We start from the raw sequence: 12,045 nt of genomic DNA, 5'->3' as shown, positions 1-12,045 counted from the left end.
CTGCGATGAGGTGGCGACTTGTCCAGGGTGTACCCCGCCTTCCGCCCGAATGCAGCTGAGATAGGCTCCAGCACCCCCCGCGACCCCAAAAGGCACAAGCGGTAGAAAATGGATGGATGGATGGATGGATGGATGGATGTTTTATTTATTAATTGATTAATTTCTTTTTTTTAAACCTTTTTTTTTTATAATATCCAACATTTACATTCAAGCAAATAAATAATAATCAAAACATGTACAGAAACAGTACAAAAACAGTACAAAACAGCGCCAGGGGGTTGTAAACTCAATAAAGTAACTAAAATAGAATGCAAAATATATCCATTTCCATTTTCTACCGCTTGTCCGTTAAATGTAACAAAATGTAAAGCCGTATGCTCACACAAGTTCCGTAAATAATCCAAATTTGGAGCACAGCATCATAGTTTTCAAAGCGTTTTAAAGTTAAGTTCTAATTCTTTTTTATAGGCACAAAATACAGGTCGGGTATTGAGAAACTTACATTTATGAATATAAAACTTAGCCAATAGTATAATGAGGTTATTTCCATTCTTTCACAGTCGGGTTTATTTGCATGTTTTTCCTTCCGGCGTCAAAGCCTTTAAAGAACATCACCGATTTGTACAATGGACCAATTGCAAAGCAAGGGAGAACGTACTCTCCATCCATCCATTTTCTACCGCTTGTCCCTTTCATAGTTTAAATATAGTGGGGCATGGTTTATGGTCACTTGAAACAATATTTTTAAAATAGATACTTTTTGCTTGATTTTTTTCAAGGTTTGATTTGTTGATCATGATTATGTCCAGGGTGTACCCTGCCGAGTGCAGCTGGGATAGGCTCCAGCACTCCTGCAACTCCGAGAGGGACAAGCGGTAGATGGATGGATGGATTATACTCAAACCAACATGTAATGCATATTTTCTGCCGGATCTACTCTTTATTTATGCTGCCCTTTTTATTTTTATTTTTTATTATTATTATTATTTTTAATTATTTTTTTTTCTTCTTCAGCTGTTACATATACTGTAAAATTGGACATAGTAATTGGGATTTGTTATATATAGTATATATTATATAAAATATAATATAATACATATATCAGTATATATTATATACTGTATATATAATATGTAATTATTACATATATGTTATATTTTATATTGCTACTAAGGTAATTTTTTTGTCTACTTTATACCTGCATTATCCTTTCAATCCTTACACTTTCCATCCTTTGTAACTGAGCTACTGTGTGGAACAATTTCCCATGTGGATCAATAAAGTTTGTGGGATGTTCCAAATAAGTGTTTGATGAGCATTCCTCAACTTTCTCACTCTTTTTTGCCACTTGTGCCAGCTTTTTTGAAACATGTTGCAGGCATCAAATTCCAAATGAGCTAATATTTGCAAAAAATTAAAGTTTTCCAGTTCAAACCTTAAGTATGTTGTCTTGGCAGTCTATTTTAATTGAATATCGGTTGAAAAGGATTTGCAAATCATTGTATTCTGTTTTTATCTATGATTTACACAACGTGCCAACTTCACTGGTTTTGGGTTTTGTAGATTTTTATAGTTTTTCCAGACACTCAAAGCGTTTTACAGAGAGAACTGAGAACCCATCATAGTTGCCGATTGGCCCCTCCAACCACCATCTAACATTCATGCACATTCATACAACAGTGCGGTTGATGTTTTGTTCATGTTAGTCTGTTTTGTTTGAGCTCCCTAGTCATTGTTTGTTGTTGCTACTGCAATGAAAAGCATTCTTTTACAAGTCACCAGAAAGGCATTTGACCAATCTCTTGTTGGCTCAAGATTGTCACAACATCAACCAATAAAACAAGCTCAGGCCCAACGAAGCCAGTGGTGTTTCCGGGTGTTGTTGATAAATGGCTTTGACTTTGCATAGTAGAGTTTTAACTTGCACTTACGGATGTAGCAACGAACTGTAGTTACTGACAGTGGTATTCTGAAGTGTTCCTGAGCCCATGTGCTGATGTCCTTTACACACTGATGTCGCTTTTTGATGCAGTACCGCCTGAGGGATCGAAGGTCAAGGCCTTGCTGCTTACGTGCAGTGATTTCTCCAAATTCTCTGAACATTTTGATGATAGTACGGGCCGTAGATGGTGAAATCCCTAAATTCCTTGCAATAGCTGGTTGAGAAATGTTGTTCCTAAACTGTTGGACAATTTGCTCACACATTTATTCACAAAGTGGTGACCCTCGCCCCATCCTTGTTTGTGAATGACTGAGCATTTCATGGAAGCTGCTTTTATACCCAATCATGGCACTCACCTGTTCCCAATTAGCCTGTTCACCTGTGGGATGTTCCAAATAAGTGTTTGATGAGCATTCCTCAACTTTCTCAGTCTTTTTTGCCACTTGTGCCAGCATTTTTTAAACATGTTGCAGGCATCAAATTCCAAATGAGCTAATATTTGCAAAAAATAACAACGTTTCTCAGTTCGAATGTTAAGTATATTGTCTTTGCAGTCTATTCAATGGAATATAAGTTGAAAAGGATTTGCAAATCATTGTATTCTGTTTTTATTTACCATTTACACAATGTGCCAACTTCACTGGTTTTGGGTTTTGTGCATACAATTGTTTAAGCGAAGTACAGTAGTACCTTAACTACAGAGCTTAATTGGTTCTGTGGCGGAGCTCTTAACACTATATCAACGTATCTCAAATCAACATCTATCATAGAAATGAATTACAATTGATTTATTTGGTGCTTGGTCCCCCTGAAACAGCACAATTTTAACATGTAACATGCCTTTCAGAAATAAATAAAAAACTTTCAGAAAATAAATAGTGTATGAGAGACAATGGAATGTACTACTAACAACGACAGTAGCTTTATGAAGTAGTGTACAGTATTTACCAGAGGTGTAAAAATGAATTGGTACAAATAGAAAACCGATTTTAACTTTAGAGATATGAATACATATGGCTATACAGTATGGCTCGCTTGATGTCCGGTTGGAAAGTCATGAATCGGTTGACTGGAGATCTGTTATACAAACCCCGTTTCCATATGAGTTGGGAAATTGTGTTGGATGTAAATATAAACGGAATACAATGATTTGCAAATCATTTTCAACCCCTATTCAGTTGAATATACTACAAAGACAACATATTTGATGTTCAAACTGATACATTTTTTTTTATTTTTAACTTTAGAATTTGATGCCAGCAACCTGTGACAAAGAAGTTGGGAAAGGTGGCAATAAATACTGATAAAGTTGAGGAATGCTCATCAAACACTTATTTGGAACATCCCACAGGTGTGCAGGCTAATTGGGAACAGGTGGGTGCCATGATTGGGTATAAAAACAGCTTCCCAAAAAATGCTCAGTCTTTCACAAGAAAGGATGGGGCGAGGTACACCCCTTTGTCCACAACTGTGTGAGCAAATAGTCAAACAGTTTAAGAACAACGTTTCTCAAAGTGCAATAGCAAGAAATTTAGGGATTTCAACATCTACGGTCCGTAATATCATCAAAAGGTTCAGAGAATCTGGAGAAATCACTCCACGTAAGCGGCATGGCCGGAAACAAACATTGAATGACCATGACCTTCGATCCCTCAGACGGCACTGTATCAAAAACCGACATCAATCTCTAAGGGATATCACCACGTGGGCTCAAGAACCCTTCAAAAAAACCACTGTCACTAAATACAGTTTGTCGCTACATCTGTAAGTGCAAGTTAAAACTCTACTATGCAAAGCAAAAGCCATTTATCAACAACATCCAGAAACGCCGCCGGCTTCTCTGGGCCTGAGATCATCTAAGATGGACTCATGCAAAGTGGAAAAGTGTTCTGTGGTCTGACAAGTCCCCATTTCAAATTGTTTTTGGAAATATTTAACGTTGTGTCATCCGGACCAAAGGGGAAGCGAACCATCCAGACTGTTATCGACGCAAAGTTCAAAAGCCAGCATCTGCGATGGTATGGGGGTGCATTAGTGTCCAAGGCATGGGTAACTTACACATCTGTGAAGGCACCATTAATGCTGAAAGGTACATACAGGTTTTGGAACAACATATGCTGCCATCAAAGCGCCGTCTTTTTCATGGACGCCCCTGCTTATTTCAGCAAGACAATGCCAAGCCACATTCAGCACGTGTTACAACAGCGTGGCTTCGTAAAAAAAGAGTGCAGGTACTTTCCTGGACCGCCTGCAGTCCAGACCTGTCTCCCATCAAAAATGTGTGACTGTTGAACGACTGAAGCTCTACATAAAACAAGAATGGGAAAGAATTCCACTTTCAAAGCTTCAACAATTAGTTTCCTCAGTTTTCAATCGTTTATTGAGTGTTGTTAAAAGAAAAGGTGATGTAACACAGTGGTGAACATGCCCTTTCCCAACTACTTTGGCACGTGTTGCAGCCATGAAATTCTAAGTTAATTATTATTTGCAAAAAAAAAAATTAAGATTATGAGTTTATGACCTGAACCCGATAGAACACCTTTGGTATGAATTAGAACAAAGACTGAGAGCCAGGCCTTCTTGACCAACATCAGTTTGTGACCTCACCAATGCACTTTTGGAAGAAGGTCGAAAATACCTATAAAAACACTCCGCAACCTTGTGGACAGCCTTCCCAGAATAGTTGAAGCTGTAATAGCTGCAAAAGGTGGATCGACATCATATTGAACCCTGTGGGTTAGGAATGGGATGGCACTTCAAGTTCATATGTGAGTCAAGGCAGGTGGCCAAATACTTTTGGCGATATAGTGTATTTGTGTTTCATTGGCACTCTTGAAATTGTAGAAATAAAATGAATTCATTATTGAGATTCTTGGATATTAAACTATTGTGGGTTGATTGGCAACACTAAATTGGCCCTCGTGTGTGAATGTGAGTGTGAATGTTGTCTGTCTATCTGTGGTAATCCTTCTTGTTATAACTAATAATTTATGTGCCCTTCCACACTTGAGCTTTAAATTTGACAGATTCACACGAGTGCTTGCTTGACCCCATCAGTGTCACAGGTCAGCGCAAGAAGGAGAGGAAAGAGTTTAGAAAAGAGCCAGAATGAAACTCAGACAAGACTTGGACACAGTGTCCGCATGCTGACATTACAGGCTTTCCTATTGTTCAAAGTCATGTTCACTTAGAGGACATTGTCCTGATTGGGCTTTCTTCTTTCCTGAAATGTGGATGATAAAAGGATGTAAATGTACAGTGCACCCGGAAATAATTCACAGGGCTTCACTTTTTCCACATTTTGTTATGTTACTAATTCCAAAATGGAATAAGTAATTTTTTGGCCTCAAAATTCTACACACAATATCCCGTAATGGCAATGTGAAAAGTTTTTTTTTTAATTTGGCAAATATATTACAAATAAAAATAATTAAAAATTCACGGTCTTCGCTCAATACTCCATTGACTCCATTCCTCTTTGCAGCACCTCTCAAGCTCCATCAGATTGGATGGGAAGTGTTGGCCTCATTCAGGATGTCTCTGTACATTGCTGCATTCATCTTAGTCTAGTCAGGGAAGTGACCAAGAACCCGAGAGGAGAGGTGAACCTTCCAGAAGTACAACCATCTCTGCAGCAATACACCAATCAGGCTTGTATGGCAGAGTGGCTGCAGACGGAAGCCTTTACTTAGTAAAAAGTTTGCCAAAATGCACCTGAAAGACTCTCAGACCATAAATAATACATTCTCTGGTCTGATGAGACAAAGATGGAACTTTTTGGCGTGAATGCCAGACATCATGTTTGAAGAAAACCAGGCACCGCTCATCACCAGCTCAAGACCATCCCTACAGTGAAGCATGGAGGTGGCAGCATCATGCTGTCGGGTTGTTTTTCAGCTGCAGGAACTGGAAGACGAGTCAGGATAAATGGAAAGATGAATGCAGCAATGTACGGAGACATCCTGGATGAAAACCAACACTTCTTATCCAACCTAATGGAGCTTGAGAGGTGCTGCAAAGAAGAATGGGCGAAACTGCCCAAAGATAGGTGTGCCAAGCTTGTAGCATCGTATTCAAAAAGACTTGAGGCTGTAACTGCTGCCAAAGGTGCATCAACAAAGTATTGAGCAAAGGGTTGTGAATACTCATGTACATGTAATTTTTTTAATTTTTAATACATTTGCAAAATAAAAATAAAAATACATTCACATTGTCATTATAAAATGAATGTATTTAATTTTGGAACAAGGCAGTAAAATAACAAAATGTGGAAAATTTAAATGTCAATTTGTAAATTAAGAATGTTTTATCACACAAAGACTAACTGTACAAACCTCGTTTCCATATGAGTTGGGAAATTGTGTTAGATGTAAATATAAACAGAATACAATTATTTGCAAATCCTTTTCAACCCATATTCAGTTGAATATGCTACAAAGACAAGATATTTGATGTTCAAACTGATAAACTTTTTTTTTTTTTGCAAATAATCATTAACTTTAGAATTTGATGCCAGCAACACGTGACAAAGAAGTTGGGAAAGGTGGCAATAAATACTGATAAAGTTGAGGAATGCTCATCAAACACTTATTTGGAACATCCCACAGGTGAACAGGCAAATTGGGAACAGGTGGGTGCCATGATTGGGTATAAAAGTAGATTCCATGAAATGCTCAGTCATTCACAAACAAGGATGGGGCGAGGGTCACCACTTTGTCAACAAATGCGTGAGCAAATTGTTGAACAGTTTAAGAAAAACCTTTCTCAACCAGCTATTGCAAGGAATTTAGGGATTTCACCATCTACGGTCCGAAATATCATCAAAGGGTTCACAGAATCTGGAGAAATCACTGCACGTAAGCAGCTCAGCCCGTGACCTTCGATCCCTCAGGCTGTACTGCATCAACAAGCGACATCAGTGTGTAAAGGACATCACCACATGGGCTCAGGAACACTTCAGAAACCCACTGTCAGTAACTACAGTTGGTCGCTACATCTGTAAGTGCAAGTTAAAAATCTCCTATGCAAGGCGAAAACCGTTTATAAACAACACCCAGAAACGCCGTCGGCTTCGCTGGGCCTGAGCTCATCTAAGATGGACTGATACAAAGTGGAAAAGTGTTCTGTGGTCTGACGAGTCCACATTTCAAATTGTTTTTGGAAACTGTGGACGTTGTGTCCTCCGGACCAAAGAGGAAAAGAACCATCCGGATTGTTATAGACGCAAAGTTGAAAAGCCAGCATCTGTGATGGTATGGGGGTGTATTAGTGCCCAAGACATGGGTAACTTACACATCTGTGAAGGCGCCATTAATGCTGAAAGGTACATACAGGTTTTGGAGCAACATATGTTCCCATCCAAGCAACGTTACCATGGACGCCCCTGCTTATTTCAGCAAGACAATGCCAAGTCATGTGTTACATCAACGTGGCTTCATAGTAAAAGAGTGCGGGTACTAGACTGGCCTGCCTGTAGTCCAGACCTGTCTCCCATTGAAAATGTGTGGTGCATTATGAAGCCTAAAATACCACAACGGAGACCCCCGGACTGTTGAACAACCTAAGCTGTGCATCAAGCAAGAATGGGAAAGAATTCCACCTGAGAAGCTTAAAAAATGTCTCCTCAGTTCCCAAACGTTTACTGAGTGTTGTTAAAAGGAAAGGCCATGTAACACAGTGGTGAACATGCCCTTTCCGAACTACTTTGGCAGGTGTTGCAGCCATGAAATTCTAAGTTAATTATTATTTGCAAAAAATAAATAAAGTTTATGAGTTTGAACATCAAGTATCTTGTCTTTGTAGTGCATTCAATTGAATATGGGTTGAAAAGGATTTGCAAATCATTGTATTCCGTTTATATTTACATCTAACACAATTTCCCAACTCATATGGAAACGGGGTTTGTATTTCTATTGCAATAGTAGATCAATAGAAGAGGACAATTACAAGAGCAATGTGATTGCGTCACATGACATAAACAGGCCTTGATGTCAGGTCAGCTGATGCAACACAGGAAAACACCATGTTGCTTAAACAACTTTCTGCAATCAAAGGGGGTTTGCGTGGACGTTGTAAGTCAGTGCATTTAACCTCTTATACCAGGGGTGTCCAAACTTTTAGAAATGTTCACCGAAACCAAACTAAATCCCCAGAGTCAAGTTTAATTTGGAGAACATGGTATGGGCCAATAATAAAAGATCTGCAAGCTGCAAACTGGACAACCGTATACAAATAACTTCTCCCTCTATAAGTGGAGGAAGTAGAATGAATTGAGGCACATTGTTCAACCAGCGCAGCATTAGAATACCTGTTTTGACCGCCTCCACGATGTCACTCATTAAAGCCTAATGGGATTTTTAAGAGCTGGAGTAACGAAGACCACTTTGAATGTCCTATGATGTTGCCATGCCAACGCTAGCGCGCCTGGTCCCTGTGGTCCTTGGACTCACTGAACAAAGAGCGTTCGTTTGCAGTACTGTCGATGACGCAAGTTATTAACGTGAACACAGGATGACGGTAATTTAATCATGTTCAGCATGGAAAAAGACAACAAAACATGCGTGTCTCTGAGTAACAAACAAGTAATCAGACTTACTATAGAATAAATATCAAAATGATGAAAATATCAAAGACTTGTTTTGTTGTTGTGAGGTTTATATCGTTACATGATTGACATTGTCATGTTGTTGACAATCTCAGTAAATACATTATTGGACACAGGAGGGCTTTCAATGATTTGAAAGAGAGTCAAACGTTGTTTTTGCTTTTCTTTATTATTTTGCACTTTTGACTTTATTCTCTCGCTCAACACTCCCGGTAACACTTTTAATATGCTGTTGATATTTAGACATTGTCTTATCTTGTTGTATAGTTGTTTTCATTGTATGTAAATGCTCAAAAATAAGTTGCTTTTCAATAATACTAATTTCTTCTGTTTTCCTAAGACGGGGGTCGGCAACCCAAAATGTTGAAAGAGTCAAATTGGACCCAAAATACAAAAAAAAAAAATCTGTCTGGAGCCGCATAAAATTAAAAGTTGTCACAGCCCGGGCGCACGTCAGAGCGCATTCGTGTGTGCACCTCCTGGAGTGCGCCAGGCGCGTGCCAGTCCGGCTGCAGCAAGCAGCTGCAATCAACACACCTGAAGCTGATGATGAGACCAGCCTTCATAAGCCAGCACAAACTGCTATCCCAGGCCAGAACGTAGCTACCTGTCCTGTACAGTAAGCCAAACCTGTCTAGCTCTATGCATTCGTTTCTCTCTCTGTGTTTTCTCCCCCGTCGTGTTTATTTGTCTCGTGTCTTCCTTGTCGCCTCTCCGCAGCCTGTCTTCGTTCCCACGTCACAAGATGTGTGTCTCGCAGAAGTGGGACCAAGTCATTGCTTTGCAAGTCACAAGTAAGTCTCAAGTCTTTGCCCTCAAGTCCGAGTCAAGTCCAAAGTCAAGACTGGAAAGTCTCAAGTCAAGTCCCAAGTCCTGCATTTTGAGTTTCGAGTTCTTTCAAGTCATTTTAACCACAGACTAATGTATTTACACAGATTGTGTATTCTTTTAAAACGCTGTATTTATTTATTAAAACAAGTGCATTTGAAATTGCAGGGAAAAAGATAGTGGTGACATTGCACTTCAAAATAGCACTATTAACCAGTCATTTTAAACATGTAACTCATTCCTTTACAGAATAAACACATTTGAAAAAACAAGTGCAACTGTACTTATTTGCACAAAAGTGTTAACATTGTATTTCCATGGCATATTGCATTGCAACTAGTTCCACAGCAGTTTCTGTCTTGTTCTTACCTTATCTCATTGATCTCATCTCATACTGTATGTGTGTTGACACATGGAAAACATAACAAATACATGAACATAACAATGAACAGAGTTGTACTTTTTAGATGTCAGGGCTCTATGCAATATGTACACATATTCTTAATATAGTATACATTTTAACTGACCTTTATTTGACTATGTTTGTCTTTTTGTAGGTGGCTAAAATACGCGGTGCTGCAGACCGCCGTCTAACGTTACGTTACTGTGTGTGATACATTGACTAACGTAATGTTACTGTGTGTGATACATTGACTAACGTTACGTTACTGTGTGTGATACATTGACTAACGTAACGTTATGTGTAGGTACCTCATGCAACCCTGCTTAAAAAAAATCATTTGACAAAAAGTATGAATAAGGTAGCGAACTGCAGTGGACGCAACAGATTGCTGTGTTTGCAATGACGTTATAACCATAGACATCTTATAAGTAGACGCAGCATTGGTTGCTGTGACATGAGCAATTTGGCCGCCATCTTGAAGTGGTGATGAGGAGCCGGCGAGCAGCCTAAACTGACAGTTGACAGGTAGAAAACAAAGATGCCGGGCTGATGTTCAGCGTTTTCCTGCTCAAATGAGCGGACTGTTGAAAATAGGAATCGGGGGATTACTTTTTACAAGTAAGATTTAACATTAACGTACTATTGGTTGTATTTTATGAAAATAATATTACCACAGAGTTGAGAAGGAGCAAAGATCTTCAATATTTGTATGTGAAAATCACAAAGAAATCTTCTGGGGGAGGATGACGCCCCTACAGGGGTTTGGTTTACAAACATTCAGCCCCACCTAAAACAACATTCACCAGCCGCCACTGATTATGATGCATTCTCATTTTAGGCAAAGTATAAGACAATACTTTCTTAACAGTATAATTGTAACCAGTAATAAGTCTTCAAGTAACAATATTCAAATACTAACATTGTTGGGTAAAACAGAATGTGTTTTTTTTCTGAATCCAGTGAAACAGATTGGTGGTTTTAGCTGATATAAAGACTTTCAGGTGTTTATATATGTTTAAGTATTTGGCAGACGCTTTTATCCAAAGCGACTTACATAAAAAAATACATATAAAACAATCACTGCAAACATTATCATTTAAGGGAAGAATGTAATAGAAAATATCAATACAAAGTGTCAAAACAGAATAAACTCTATGCTGCTGCAGCAACAGAGATACAGTCTATAGGTCCCTAAGATATATAGATATCTAATGTATTCATACATTGTTTATGTAGGATATACCAGAGGTGTGGACTCGAGTCACATGACTTGGACTCGAGTCAGACTCGAGTCATGAATTTGATGACTTTAGACTCGACTTGACAAAATGTAAAAAGACTTGCAACTCGACTTAGACTTTAACATCAATGACTTGTGACTTCACTTGGACTTGAGCCTTTTGAATTGACATGACTTGACATGACTTGCTACTTTCCCCAAAACCCAAAGATGAAAAAGTTATTCGGGAGCGCTCCGTATTTTTCATTGTGTACTTGTCTATCAGCGTTGCGTGTGTCAGCTGGTGTGGTCTCAGTACAACAGCCAATCAAATTAGATCTACTTTGTTTTCATCACACAGCATTCATCCAATCAAATTGCAGGACAACCAACGAAGAAGACATGTCGAAACCACACGCCAGTGAACAAAAAATGATACCTAAAATAATTTTGTTTGGGTATAAAAATTACGAGGTGGTCAACACAAAACGGTTTGCAGTATGCAACACATGCGGTTCGAAAATAACTGATGGAGAGGCAACAACTTCCAACTTCGTCCGGCATTTGAAGTTGCACAAAGAACGGTAAGTTTTGAATGTAAGATAACGTTTATTGGCTAAGTAACGTGACTTTTATTTGCTGTGTAGTTAAATCAGTGAGGCTGTAAACTCACTGCTAACGTTATAACGTTATTGCAAACATGGGAATCTGTTGCAGTTCACTACCTTATTCATACTTTTTGTTCAGTGATTTTTTTTAAGCAGGGTTACGTTAGTCAATATATCACACGTAACGTTAGACGGCGGTCAGCAGCACCGCGTATTTTAGCCACCTAAAAAAGGACAAAAATAGTAAAATAAAGGTCAGTTAAAATGTATACTATATTATGAATATGTGTACCGTTTTAGCTAGCTTTCTGACATACTGTTGGTTGTTTACCTCAGTGGTCCCCAACCACCGGGCCGCGGCCCGGTACTGGTCCGTGGATCGATTGGTATCGGGCCGCACAATAAATAATTTTTTTTTTTCTCTTTTTTTAATTAAATCAA

This window comes from Nerophis lumbriciformis, linkage group LG27, assembly GCF_033978685.3.
Source record: "Nerophis lumbriciformis linkage group LG27, RoL_Nlum_v2.1, whole genome shotgun sequence".
In the NCBI taxonomy this organism is placed as follows: Eukaryota; Metazoa; Chordata; class Actinopteri; order Syngnathiformes; family Syngnathidae; genus Nerophis; species Nerophis lumbriciformis.
Note: the sequence above shows the minus strand (reverse complement) of the source record.